This window comes from Rattus norvegicus, chromosome 17 (genome assembly GCF_036323735.1).
Source record: "Rattus norvegicus strain BN/NHsdMcwi chromosome 17, GRCr8, whole genome shotgun sequence".
Classification (NCBI taxonomy): domain Eukaryota; kingdom Metazoa; phylum Chordata; class Mammalia; order Rodentia; family Muridae; genus Rattus; species Rattus norvegicus.
In genome coordinates, this window is record NC_086035.1 from 10,177,066 (window position 1) to 10,191,821 (window position 14,756).

The 14,756-nt window shown below is 46.7% G+C and overlaps 1 long non-coding RNA gene across 3 annotated transcripts in view; it reads right to left on the minus strand.

Moving 5' to 3' along the window:
• Positions 1-8,272: 8,272 nt before the first annotated feature.
• The window catches only part of LOC120097924 (uncharacterized), a 30,036-nt gene continuing 23,552 nt past the window's right edge, over positions 8,273-14,756 (minus strand). For all 3 annotated transcript variants that reach the window (XR_005495847.2, XR_005495848.2, XR_010059088.1), the window contains 2 exons: positions 13,081-13,318; positions 8,273-11,485 (listed from right to left, as the gene is read on the minus strand). This is a non-coding gene — a long non-coding RNA (uncharacterized LOC120097924). The remainder of the gene's footprint in view (positions 11,486-13,080; positions 13,319-14,756) is intronic.

The window sequence follows — 14,756 nt, forward strand, 5'->3', positions numbered from 1 at the left end:
CATTGTGAAAATGGCTAATTTACCAAGATCAATCTGCTAATCCAGGACAACCGTCATCAAAATTCCAAACGCCCTTCCCTATTGAAACAGAAAACCCTAAAATTCATATGGAAACACAAACTATCCCAGACAGCAAAAGCTAGAAAGAACTCATTTCCTTTTGAAACATCGTCACACATGATTTTAAGTTAGATTACACTGTATCAGTGAATAGACACAAGACGGGACACAGAGGTCTAGATATAAACCACACAGCTACAGCCATCCGAGCTCTGACAAAGACAACCAAAAATAAACACTGGGGGGGGGGGCAGCCTCTCCAACAGGGGATTCTATGGCAACAGAGTATCTACATGTAGAAGGATGCGGCTAGACCACGGTCTGCACAAAAAGCAACTTCAAGCAGATCCAAGACGTTAAGGCTGAGAGCAAAATGATCAGGGGAGAGGGTTTGGAAATATTTTAAGTACAGAGAGCTCAAAAGCGGCTGCAGCAGAGACCATGGACAGACGTCTGCATGACCCTCAGTGGTGACATAAGCCACAGACATCATCCTGGTCTCCAGCAGGGCATGGCTGGGTGGGGCACGGGCGTGGCTCCCTCAGTTGCTGGCTTTTCCATCCCACCCTGCCCCTTTGATATTTCTTTTTTATTAAGGACTCTAAGGGATAAGGAGAGAAATTACACACACACACACACACACACACACACACACACACACACACACAAACATGTTTCCATTTTTTTGGTGCTTTCTACTCCTTTGTGTAGTTCTGGACTTCTATAAAAATATGATTTTCTTTTATGCAGGGGCTTTGGTTAACATTCACAAATATTTATTTCATTTGTATGGGTGTTTTGCCCACATGTATATTTGTGCACCATGGTGAGCGCCTGGTGCCCACAGAGGTCAGGAGAGGGCACCAAACCTCCTGGGATTGGAGTTATGGATGGTTGTGAGCCACCATGTGGGTGCTGGGTACTAAACCCAGGTCCTCTGGAAGAGAAGCCAGCGCTCTAACCACTGAGCCATCTCTCCAGCCCTCTCTTAAAGTTTCTTTTGGTGTGGGGTTTGACAGTCACTATCTTTAACTCTTGTTCACCTACATCTTCGCCGTGACTTTAAAAATATCCTCCCTGTGTAATAGATTTCCACACTGACAGTTCCTTGATGAGGTGATTCAGTCACCTTCCCCACTGGGCTGTTTCTGAGATGATGTTTGTGCCTTCCTTATCCCCCTGGCTTGCTGTATCCCACGCCATTATGACCTCTCCAGCTTGCTGCACCCTGTGCCTATTTCCTCCGGCTGCCTTTAAGATGTTTGCTAGTTTTGATAAAATTGGCTGTACCATGTCGCTTTCTCATCTTTACACAATTTTTTATTGTTTCTTTGAGTGTCTCTCTTCTCCCCACCACTTTATGACTTGGATTGTGTGTACACGACAGACGGCCTGACCCTTGTCTACAAGTCGGTGTGTGTGGGCGCCTGTTATCTTTGAGAAAGTCTCAGTGTAGTTTTTAGTGGTTCCCATTGGGCGTTCTTCATTTTGAGCCCAGATATCCGCTTAACTTTTAGAATTTGTGGATTAGAGTTATTTTAACTGTTTTTAATATCCCTGTGTACCCGTGCTAGCATCCGCGTCGGTTCTCAGTTCCAGATCGCAGATTACTCTCTTCACTGAGGTTTATCCCTAGTTTTTGCATTTCTTGATAATCTTTGATCGATGCTGGCTGGTGTGAGTTTTGTTACTGTTGGACATGTCTGTGTTCCTGGTAACCCCTTCTCTGAAATTAAGTTATTTGAAAGCAGTTTAATCTCATTGGGTCCTCCTTCCATAACTGTATTTCATCTCTGCGTAATGACTTCATAGGACTCCAGAAAGCCCCTTGGGACGCTCCACCTGATGTTTTAGCCTTTACTCTCTCTCTCTCTGACTGGTGGCACCAAGTCTTGTTTCCAGCCCCATGTAAATGCTGGATAGCAATTCCTTCCGCTCTTTCAAACGAGCCTTTGCACCGCTTCAGTACTCTCCCTGTCTTACCAGCTGATCAGGCCTGCTTGCTATTCTGGGCAGCTTTCTGCTCTGTTTTCTAATGTGGGAATTCTGGGTCCTTGATTTCTGGAATCTGCTTCTTTTGCGCAGTTACAAATTTCACGTCTCTCAGAGACCACTGCCCTCTGTTACCTGATGTTCAATGCCTTAGAAACTGTGTTTCATGTATTTTAATGGCCTTGGTGTTTCCAATGGGAAGATAACCAAACAAAACCATCTGTTGGCTCCTGTTTGTAAGGGATCTTGATAAACCAGTCTGCCTCCGTACTAGGATGGAAAGCAATCTTCTAGTAAAGACAAACTAGACTCACTCCTGTTTGTGATTAAGCCTCTGTTTCTCAAGAATTGGGCTATGCCACACCCGTGACCTTAACCATAAATGGTCTGTATTGCCTGTTCCAGGAAATGGCAACTATATTTTTGTTTCAAAAAGTTGTAATGGCAATCTTGCAACCTGTTTCAGAAGGTTGTTATGCCCACCTTTTTTTTCTTAATGATTTATTTATTTATGTATATGAGTACACTGTTGCTGTCTTTAGACACACCAGAAGAGGGCTTCTGACCGAATTACAGGTGGTAGTGAGCTACCATGTGGTTGCTGGGATTTGAACTCAGGACCTCTGGAAGAGCAGTCAGTGCTCTTAATTGCCGAGCCATCCCTCCAGCCTGTATGCCCACCTTGTTGTGTTCTGTTTCTGTTATGTTCTATTTTGTTCACTAAATGCTCCATTTGGAAACCCCCTACCCTGAGCTATAACACCTTATCTTCCCCATGCCCAATGCTGACCTCTTTAACTCTGCCTTAGGGGGAGGCAGCCCATGCATGTGAATAAAAAAGCTTGCTTCAATTAATGGCTTACTTTAATTAATTTGGCCATGATGATTAGGGTTGGTGGCCATTCTCACATCTCTGGGATTAACACCCTGTGGATTGGCTCTCATTCCTGAGTCAGGGTAGTAGAATCAGTTGAGATAAAGTTTGGTTACCAGTACGCAGCAGAATGAAGATTCAAAAACAGACCCATCGATCCAGCCTTTATATCAGAGCATAGGTAGGGGGAATGACTCTTTAAATAAAGGGAAACCACTTGTTAGACATGTAAACCCATCTCTAGTTAATATGGATTAACGTTGAGTCTCAAATGTTCCTTTTTAAGTATTTGTGGTTTTGGATGAGGGCCTCCTCATCTCCTCCTCCTACTCTTCCTCCTCCTCCTACTCTTCCTCCTCCTCCTCTTCCTCCTCTTCCTCTTCTTCATCTTCCTGGAGCCTTACTTGTTAACACCTATAACAGGGGAGTGGTAACACCTAAGTCAGAGGTTCCTCGTGGGTAACAGACGGTGACGCCTATAGAAGGGCTCCAAGCAGCATTTGGTAATGTGAATGGGGCCTCTCTCCTAGGCCTATTGATTCCGCACTGTGCGTGGGCAGAGGAGCAGCATCAGATAGGACCTGTGGGGATTGTGGGAGCCGAGGGTGGTGGTGCTGGAGGTCATGTACGGGAACAGGGCTCATTTGTTATTCTGGCTGTTCTAACACGTGAGCATTTGAACTCTGGGTATAGATCAAAGTTTCTAAGATAGGTCAAAACCCCCAGTTCGTTTTGTGGATTCTCTTGATTTTTTTTTTTCTTCCAAATGTCAGTATATAATTAAGGCGGAAACTATGTAGTTGTTTCACCTTGACTGCAGGTGAAAGGTATTCTGGGTAGCAGAGCTCCCTTGGGAAAAGGCTGGCTGGAGACAAAACTGGACTGGCATTTCCTGGAAGCTACAGGACAGCAGAGGGAAAAAGCTTTACATACAGGGAGGAGACATAGTCATAGGATTGGATAATGTGGGATTTGACCTTTTTATCCTTGACCTCCTTCGGTTTACATCTGTGGGATAGTTCCCACCCCACCCCATCTCTCTTTACTTCTGTTGCCAAAATGCTGAAATTGCTGTGGTAAAACACTTTCGTGGCTCATGAGAGAATGTTTTCTTCGGGAGGAAGGGCTTTCTCTGTCATTTGATTCATTCCTCCAGTGAGCAAACATCCTATATTCCGTGTAGAGCATTTAAGAGACTCAGATAATAAGAGTTTGTGGGCTGGAGAGATGGCTCAGTGGCTCTTCCAGAGGTCCTGAGTTCAATTCCCAGCAACCACGTCAGGTGGCTCACAACCATCTGTAAAGAGATCTGATGCCCTCTTCTGGTGTATCTGAAGACAGCTACAGTGTACTTATATATAATAAATGAATAAATCTTAAAAAAAAAAAGAAAAGAAAGTGTTGATATCAGGATAAAGCTCTACTCTACGTGACTTTGTACTGAGTAAATCTAGTTTCCCAGACCGCACACTCCTGTCCCAGGAGACTCCATTTTACAAGCAGCTTTGACGCCATCTTGAGGGAGAAGGATGACTGTAGCCCTGGGTAGACCCAGAAAGGGCACCATCTGCTGTGCAGCTCCCGCCAGCACAGACGGTAAATGGCGCTTATTCCTCGGAACAGAAAAGGGGCCGCCCTATCAATTTATTGGAGTGAATTCAAACTGTGAGGGTACGGAGGTGCACTAAAATTCTATCAGTGAGATCAGGGCAAGGACTTGGACACACCAGACCAAGGAAAGACTGTACTCTCCCCACTTCAAGCCCATAAAGGGATGGACACCTAACATTGCGATGGCATGGACCCGTGCCAGCCTATCACGAATACTCAGCTCTTCTGTAGGTAAAAGGTTCTTCATTTCCTCGAGGGAACTCGGCTCGTCGGTTAGTTCCGTGGTTGATTGCATCCGTGAACTAAGGATCCAATCGTAGGCTAACTTCTGTGATTGTGGGCGGAGTCTGGGTGGGGTGGGATGGAGTGGGTGGAGCCAATACGTTGACCTATGCCCCCAACAGCTCCTTTTCTTTTTTTTCTTTTTCTTTTTTTTTTTTCTTTTTTTCCAGAGCTGGGGACCGAACCCAGGGCCTTGCGTGTGCTAGGCAAGCGCTCTACCACTGAGCTAAATCCCCAACCCCCCAACAGCTCCTAAGCAGATACAAACCCACCAGAATAGAGGGAAGACCTATGGGAGAGAGGGGAACCCCCCATCAGGCCACGATCCCTCCACGGGACTCCCAGCTCTGAGAGCCCCTACTCTGTTCAAGGAGTCTGTACCGCTTGCTAATCAACTTCACTTTGTTCTGCTCGTGTTACTTGACCTTTTATTCTCTCGTCAATGGAGAAAAAGATTCCATCAGCCTGGTCGCTCCTCTTCTGTCACCACCCGTAACTGTCTTTCTACTCTGAGTTCCAGCGAATGCTCCTCTACTGTCTCTATATGGGCTATTAGCCTATTCCGGACATTTGTCATAAGCGGAATCTTATAATCTGCAGCCTTTTAGTGCCTGGGAGGTTCTTCATATATTAATATTCTGTGATATGTAAATATTAAAAACCAGGCACCATATATGTTTTACAGATATGTTCTCTCAACCTGTGGCTGCTTTTTCTTTCATATTTAATAGCTTTCTATTCACACTGAAATTTTAAGCCGAGCATTGTGCTTTAACACAATGAGTTGCGTTAGTATCTGACTATATGGTCCTCCAAAACCCAAACCCAGAGTGGGTTTGATGATGAACACTGTCTCTTTCCTTATAAGAAACCATTCAGCACACGTCTGTTTTGAACCAGTGAAGCTTCACATGCCATCTGCTCATTCCCATACTATAGAAACTTAGGGAACTTTCCTGCTTTAATTTTATTTAAACCTGTGGGCTTTTGAAAACCCCTTTAACTGTATTTTTCTATAGAGCAGAATTCTTAATTTCAATCAAGCACAGCTTATTTTTTTTCCCTCTCACGAGTCATTCTTTCAGAGTTGTAATGAAGAAATCTTTGCCCTAATGTAGAATCATGAACACAGAGGGAAGGCCATTATTAAGAAGAAAATTGAAGAAGTTGCTTTGGGGAGATTTTCACAAGCTAGGTCCAACAACCCCGAATGGAAAAACCTTGCCTCCAGCCAGACCTGGAGCTGCAGAGCACGGCACCCTGACATCCACGACAGGGCTGCAGCCCAGGGCCGGCATCCTGCCTCTGCTCGAGGTATGCACATTAAGAACATGGACCACCCTCGAGTTGCACGGTTGTGATCACCTATCTGGAAATTCCGTGCACAGTGCTCACACTCGCCTCCCAGAGCTGAAGAGCCCCCCCCACACACCGAGAGACTCACACTCCAGGAAACGGTACACAAAATTGTCATAATTGGACAAATACTTTCCCAGGATGGACCCCTGCATGCCCAGACTACTGCCTCCCGCTGTAGGCATGGCTCTGATAACACTTTGATTCTGCTTTAGTTCAAACGATGAATGAATTCACTGCCCGTGGGTGCCTTCCTGCTATGGCGGCAGCCAGTTGACCGCAATAATGATTTCTCCTTTTTTTCCTCCTTTTTATTTTTCTCTTTCTTTTTTTACTGTCAAAGGTTTTCTTTTTAAAGAGATAACAGAAATGAATTTTTAATATGAAGTAAAACATGTTTATGGGCCCTCAGTTTTTAACCTATTACTTTATAGTGCAATAAATATTTGGCCACAGTTGGTTCTTTTTGATCTATAAAATCAGATTTTCATGTAGTTAAAGTTCATACCCTTTGCCAGTAAATTATCAGCTGTCGGCCAAGCCACAGGCATCTCTGGTATAGCTCACACCTTGGACTAGTTGTTTTTGGTCAAGTCCTTGAGTTTGCTAAACATCGTTGTAGATAGGAACACCGAGGCCCAAGGAAATGCTATGTGTTGCTGGGGGCGGGGTGGGGGGGATGTCCTTCAGGGCTTCACTTAGTCTTAGACATTGTAAGGCATCTTGCTCTTTAAAGCCAAAACTTCTACACACATGTTCCTGAGACCCCAGACTTTACATGTATGTTTATCTGTGTAAACTATAATGAATTGTAGCAGATGCTTTAGGAATGTCCTCCAAGGGTCCTTTGTGTTAAAAATTTTGTCCTCAGGGTGGTGTCAGCATTCCCTACTGGGTGGTCCCTGGTCACTAGGATCATGTCCTTGAAGGGAAGTGAGACCCCTGTCTCTTCTCCTTCCATTTTGTTTCCCGGGTCAGACTTCCTGAGGTATTGCCTCACCACATGGCCACAGTCATGGGGTCAGTTGATCTTGTACTGACACCCTTCTACTGTGAGCCAAGTGCGTTAACTCTTTGCTGTTGTTCTAGGGTAGACACTTGAAATCATTTAAAGGAGAAAGGATTTACTTTGAAACATGAGTTCAGACTTTTTAGTCCCTTTGGAAGGACATCTGATGAAGGAGAGTGTTGACCTCATGGCTCTAGGAGACCAAAACACACCCTCTAAATGCATACTTCTGGTGACCCACTTCCTTCAACCAGGCCCAACCTTCCGTATGTAGCTCTACCATCTCTCAAACTCAGGTTTATCAATGCACGCAATCGTCGATTAGGCACCAGTCCTCATCATCTAATTGTCTCTAGAACTACTATCCTTTTGGACATAACCCGGAAGTGGACATTATTAATCTCCTAGAAGGTTCTCAGTCTAATTAATAGTCAAGATTGAACATCACAGTTAACGGGTGTGGGGGTACTCTGGTTGTGACATCTGCCACCCCAGTGATTGCCAGGGTTGATTCGGTTGATATGGCTGGTTATGTGGGTGTCTGATTCTTCTCTCATGTTTGTTCCTCCCAAAGACCAGTGTTCAGTCAAAAACCGAAAACCTTCCCTGAACAGAGGAGGACTGCCTGTCTGTCAAGGGTATTCTAGCGGCTGGGCTGTTTTGCTAGAACTTTCAAATAAGCTCTTAAGCATCACAGTTAATTTTTTTTTTACTTTCAAAAAAATTTTTTGTTTGTTTTTATGAGACAGGGTTTCTTCGCATAGCCCTGACTGTCCTGGAACTAGATCTGTAGACCAGGCTGGCTTTGATCTCACAGAGAGCCGCCTGCCTCTGGCTCCTGTGTGCTGGGATTAAAGGCATTCACTACCACCACTTGGTTCATCGCAGTTAATTTCATGTCTAACAGTTTGTTACAGCAATATCGATAACAGGGAATATGGCAAGAACCACTGGGCATGCCGTGTGCTGACGTCGGACATCTTGGTGACAAACGGCATGGTTTCTTCTCACTAGAGTTTCTCCTGTTGTATTTGCATCACGAAAGAGAATCCTGAAGTTGCAAGCATATCTATTGAATACTCTTAGCATTTTTAAAAATAGATTTATTTATTTATTTTATGTACGTGAGTGCACTGTCACTGTCTTCAGACACACCAGAAGAGGGCGCCAGATCCCATTACGGATGGTTGTGAGCCACCATGTGGTTGCTGGGAGTTGAACTCAGGACCTCTGGAAGAGCAGTCAGTGCTCTTAACCGCTGAGCCATCTTTCCAGCCCATTTAAGTAAGTTCAACTTTCAAAGTTTGAGTGTCAGTGACCAGGAACTTGAACCCCGAACCCTCGGATTAAAAGTCTGATGCTCTACCAGTTGAGCTAGCCAGCCCCATGTTCCTCTCGGCACTCTTAATTCCTGTTCTTTGGCAGACTGGAAGTTCTTAAAATATTTGCATGCTAAAAAATACTTGACGGTTTTGCAGCCTAAAAACATTGGCTCTGGGCTGCGATGTGATGAGATGTGACACATCTGTCATCCACGGCTGATTTCTTACTCTTTTATCCATTGCCTCATTCTCCTTGTACCCTGTGATTGATACATGTTATGGCTTGGATCTTAAGTGTTCTCTCAGTTCCCACACACATAAGGCTTGGCTTCCAGTCGCTGGAACTACCAGGAAGTGGTAGGTTCTTTGGGAGACGAGTCCTGCTAAAAGGAATTTAGGTCATTGACATGTGCTTTTGAGAAGACATTGGGATTCTGGTTTCTTCTTCTTCTTCTTCTTCTTCTTCTTCTTCTTCTTCTTCTTCTTCTTCTTCTTCTTCTTCTTCTTCTTCTTCTTCCTCTTCCTCCTCCTCCTCTTCTTCCTCCTCCTCCTCTTCCTCCTCCTCCTCCTCCTCCTCCTCCTCCCCCCTCCTCCTCCTCCTCTTCTTCTTCTTCCCTCCCCTCTCTGATTAATGGCCCCTATGAGCTAAACCAGCTTCCCTTTTTCATGTGTCCCCACTATGAACTCAAACCAACAGGGGCTAAGTGAGTTGGGCTGAGCCTTTGAAACGTCCCTTCCTAACAGTTCATTGCCATGGGGGTTTTGTTTCAGTGGTGGAAGCTGGCTAACAACCAATAAGAAGCCAGTGCTGCCAACTGTGGTGGTTTGCACAAGCTTGGCCTATGGGAAGTGACACTATGAGGAGGTGTGGCCTTGTTGGAGGAAGCACGTCACTGTCGGGGTGGGCTTTGGCGGTCTCCTCATGCTCAGACTCCACCCAGGGCAGAAGAGGGTCTCCTTCTGACTGCCTTCAGATCAAGATGTAGAGCTCTCTGCTCTTCCAGCACCATGTCCGCCCTGCTCCCCACCATGATGATGATGATGGACTGAACCTCTGAAACTCTAAGCCAGCCACAATGAAATGTTTTCTTTTTATAAGAGTTCTCTTAGTCACGGTGTCTCTTCACAGCAATAAAACCCAAACTAAGACACTTTATGGCAGAGGTACCAAAACCAGGGTGGTTTTTCCTCATCAGGTGGATTTTTACCAGGGTCCCTGGCCTGCGAATCGACGCGCGTGACAGATGCTGAGGTCCAACTGGGGTGTGGGCAATAGTGGATGTTCCTTCTCTCCTTCCATAGAGGCTAGGCCTTTACTATGATTGAATGAGAAATGGTGTTGAAGGTGGGACTCAGGGTGACTGGCTGGGGGTGTGGGGGAGAACTCCCAAGAACGGTTCTCTGAGCTGTACTCACCAGCGAGAAGCCAGTCTTTGTTAAGATGCTGAGCTGTTGATGTGCGTATGACAGCACACTCTGGTTATTCCTGGCCTAATACTCGATTAAGCAGATAAGATAAAACTTTCAACAGAACAGAGCTTTTCGTTTGTTTTGTATTGGGCTCCCCTCTATTATTCATTGAACTCTAAAGCATTCTTCTGCTTCTAGAAGGTTCCGGGATCAGCTACTGACTTTAAGTTGGACATTACAGCAGGGGGAACTTCGGGTCCCAAGAGAGGTGATTTGCCTGGGGCTACTGAATGGGGACAAAGCTCGACTTCAACTCTGGTGTCAGTAGCTGGGGCCCTTTCTTTTGGTAAGGGCCGTTGAATTTTCCCATCTCCCTTCTAGGCACACGTGCCTCATGCACGACTTGCCTTCATCTCTCAGATCTACATCGGCCTCTTCTGTACGATTTGTTACCCAGCTCTGTCAGTCATGTGACCCAGAAGGATCAAACCCCAGCCAGTCGCGACATCTTTATGCTATCTCCTGGGCTGTTGAATTCACGTGGGCCGCCAGTTCCTGGGGCCCTTCTAGCTCAGCTACGTTAGAAATGGAGCCAGGAGGAGCGGGAAGCAGAGTGGAAGATGCCGACAGACAGAGGGGCGGTGACCGTGTCTGAGTACCTGGATCCAGCCGCGCCCAAAGCCAGCGCATTTCCTTTTTTGCTTCTGTTTTGTTGTTGTTGTTTTTTTTTTTTTTTTTTTTCTTTTTCTTTTTTTCGGAGCTGGGGACCGAACCCAGGGCCTTGAGCTTGCTAGGCAAGCGCTCTACCACTGAGCTAAATCCCCAACCCCTTGTTGTTGTTTTGATGGACATTTTCAACACTCGAACCTGACTCATGCACACCGCTCTCACGCTCTCATCAAAGGACAGGAGCCCGTGACTCGTTTGGCCTTGTTTCCTGGTGATACTAAGGGGGCCAGCTTGTGATCAAATGCCTCTTCCAGTCTTGTGAGATTCGGGGCTGTGACTCTCTCAGGACGGGCCACACAGGAGCTCCCTGCTGCCTTTAACCCCGCCGGGGTCCACATGCTCTTGGAGTCCTGGACACAGCAGTCACAGAGGACCGAGTTGCTACTGAAGCCTCGCTGAAACGCAAAGAAAGGTTTCTACCAAAACCGTGCCACGTGTGATGAGGAGGTTCTCAGAACTGGGATGGACAGACAGCGCACTAACCGATATTTAATGTCACTAAGACTACCAGGAAAGCAGATGCTGTCACCAATGAGCGTAGTAAAGGTTATCTGGGAGTGGGGAAACGTTCACGGGCTGCTGGAAATGAAGAGTAAGGTGGCCTTGCCTTTCGGAGCATAACTTGGTAGTGACCGTTCAAGTGGAGAAGAAATGTAGCCTTCCTGTTTAGAACGTACTCAACAGGTAAACGTTGATGGGTCCACAAAGGGGTAAGTAGATGAAGATGGATAGGACAGTATTTGTCATAGCAAAGATATTGGTCGCCATTACCCAGTAAAGGGAACTGGATACTGTTTTCATCAGTCCTGGGACATCCAAACCGTGAATCAATTCCAGGTGCTAAAAAAAAAAAATGAGGTCACTCAGGATGTATAGGGACGGGAAGGTGTTGAGGGTCTACGACTCTATTAACGTGGAGACGAAAATAAAATCTTCCCAAAGTTAAGATGAAGTTGGAAAATAGGACCAGGGAGCCAGGGGACTTTCATTTCTGACTAATTAATTTTCTTCCAGGATATGGAGAGATGGCTAAGTGCAAGGGTTGGTGTGGAAGACAAGTTCCACCACCGCCTGGGAAGTCCATCCAGGGGCTCTGATGCCCTCTTCTGGACTCTGCAGGTGTTTCTACCCACTCAGGCACCCCCTCCCCACTGAAAAAATTAAAATAAAAACTTTACAATTTAATTAAAGAAATTATCATCTTACATATTCATTTGAAAACTAATATCAATAATACACGAAGTGAAAAAAAATTAAAAGCTCAAGGGGCATGTGCCAGATATCCGTAACCAACTGATACAGAATTAATGTATTCCTAGTGTGTATTTACTGCTTTTAGAAGGATGAGGAGGAGAATGACGAGGAGGGCTAGAGGACACTGGCTGGAATGAGGCTCCCTGAGCCTCCCCGAAGACCTTACAAAGCCGTAGCGGGTATCCTACCCATGGACCCAGCTGTGGTTCTCCTAGATCTGGATCCTGAACTCGGGGAGGGGGGACTAGATAGTGAGGCACTGGGTCCCCCAGGACTGGCCCCTTCCTGCCAGCTCCCTTGAGCCGGGCCTGCCCGGCAGATACTCAAACACTCATTAGGCAAGACAGATCTGTAAGCAAACATTTATCCCTGTGCATCTGCGGGCTGCAGGTGCAGGGCAGAGTCCTGTTTACCCAGTGCGCAGCCAAGCAGGCTGCTGCCTGTTTGCCAAATGCCCTTTCTGGCTCTGCTTAGAGGCCCACCTGGGAGCAGGCTGGGGCGAGAGCCTCAAGTGAGAAGCCAGGAGATACTACCCTGGAAGACAAGTCTTTACAAAGGCCTCGGTATCAAGTCCTGAGTGTAGATGTGGTTTATACGGTACAGTGAGCAGGGCTCCCTTCCTCTTCTTGCAATGGCCTCCCACACTGTCTGCTAAGGTCCTCCCGTTTGTCCTCCTCTCTCTGGGATCTTTCTTGGGCTTCAGTTCCCATCTCATCAGGCTTTTCATGAATTCACTTCTACCCCAGAGCAGCTGGGTTCCTATCAATCATCGTTGTGACCTGACCTCAGATATCATCAAATGTTGATGGTGATGGTAACGGGGTTTCCTGGCCTATCTGCCGGTACCAAGGGATGATGCCCAGGGCCCTTCCATACTTTATTTTGTGGTGCTGGAGTTCAAATCCAAGGCTTCAGGCAAAGGCTCTACTCCTCCTGGGCTCTCTATGCTTGGAATGGTCTCTAGATGACTTACAGTGTCTAACCCAGGCTAAATGCTGTGTAAAAGTTTGACATACCAACCAGTTTCGAGAGCGAAACCAAACGCGTCCAATCTCTACGTACTCAACACAGTGGGGACCCAGAGATGTGAGGGGAGACCCTGGGTTTTGAAAATTCATTTATTTTTATTTTACGCGCATGAGTGTTTTGCCTGTGTGCATGTTTATGCGCCGTGTGCATACCTGGTGCCCAAGGAGGCCAGATGACATGGTTGGATCCTCTGAAACCGGAGTTACAGTCTTGTGAGCTGCCGCGTGGGTGTTGGGACTCAAACGTGCTCTTAAGGGCTGAGCCATCTCTCCTGTCTCCACACTTATTTCCCACACTTCCGCGGTTCAGGTTTGTCTGGGTGAGTTAATAGATGGGCGAGGTGGGGGGCTTCTGCACACTGCTCTCTCTCCCCAGCACTCCCCAGGGAGCCTAGGCAGCAGAAATCTGCTTAGAGTCTGCCTGAGAGAAGCCATTCAAAACGCTTCGAATACTACACCAGTGAGGTGGGTTTTCTCCAGCCAGAGACAGGAAATGGCTGGGTAAGGAGTGTAAGTAATAGGAACAAGAGAAACCAGATGCGCCCAAGCAAACGATACAAACTCTGCAGGGCTCTGCCATCTGCTCTCCCAGCCACGCCCCTTTCCCCAGCCACGCCCCTTCCCCAGCCACGCCCCTTCCCGTCTCTCCTCTCCACTCTTTGCTACTTCTTTGTAAGTTAAAAGAATGATTTATTTATCTTCATTTTGTACACGTGGGTATTCTGCCTGCATGCATCCCTGTCTGTGCACCATATGTGTGCATTGCCTGTTCAGGGCGGCAGAAGAAGGCCATCAGCTCTCATGGAGCTGGAGTTACAGGCCGCTGCGAGCCACCAAGTGGGTGTTGGGAATCAAACAAGGGTCCTCTGAAGAGCAGCCATTACTCCTAACCACTGAGCCACCTCTCCAGTCCCTTTCGTTATTGCTTGAACAACCTGGAAATGATTCAGCCTGGGGTCTTCTCAGGCTGAGGTTTACAGCATCTCCAATCTCTCTGTGCTATTGGCCGAAGACTAGTCTCCAAGGTGACAGTGTTAGGGGTGGGGTCTTTGGGAGGCAATGGGTTATAAGGGGTGGTCCTCATCGATAGATTTAGTGTCAACAAAATACATCTGTCTTAAGTGGTGTGCTTGAGTGCACCTTCTAGAGTTTGTATGCTGAAGCTTATCCCTCCTCTCCTACCCAGTGCAGTAGTACTGAGGGATGGGATGTCTAAGAGGGGCTAGTCGGAAGGGCTCTGAATAGCTTAATATTGCTGCCTCACAAGTGAGAGCCTGATACAAGAATGAATTTCGCCTCCTCTCTCTCTCCATCCTTCCTCCCTCTCCTCCCAGCTCCCCCTTCCCCCCCGTATTCTTTTTTCCTGGTCCAATGACAGGCCTCGTTCTATCCTGTCTTCTTATATGATGGGGGGTGGTGGTGCTGTTTTTAAAATAAACGAGCTAACCTGTAGCATTTTGTTATAGTAGCTCCAGATAGACTAAGTCAACGAGTTATCCATTGATGGTGTTTTGTTATAAAGGCTTAAACAGACAAGATAGTGTTGTGATAAATAAAAAGGCAGTGGGATGGTTCTGGGTTCCCTGTGTATCCTGACGGTTGCACTCTCTCGCTAGTTCTGGCTCCAACGGGCCACTGGAACTAGCGCTAATTTATCTCAGAGGCTCCACGCTGCCCCCATCTACTTTCCTGCTGTCCTCGAGCCATTCCAACACGGCATTCTGTCAGGCTGCCCCTCCCTCCCTCACAGCTCTCTTGGTTGGTCTCCACCACGCCAGGCATGCACATCACAATTCTATGGCGGGCCGGGTGCATCCTGCCACCATATA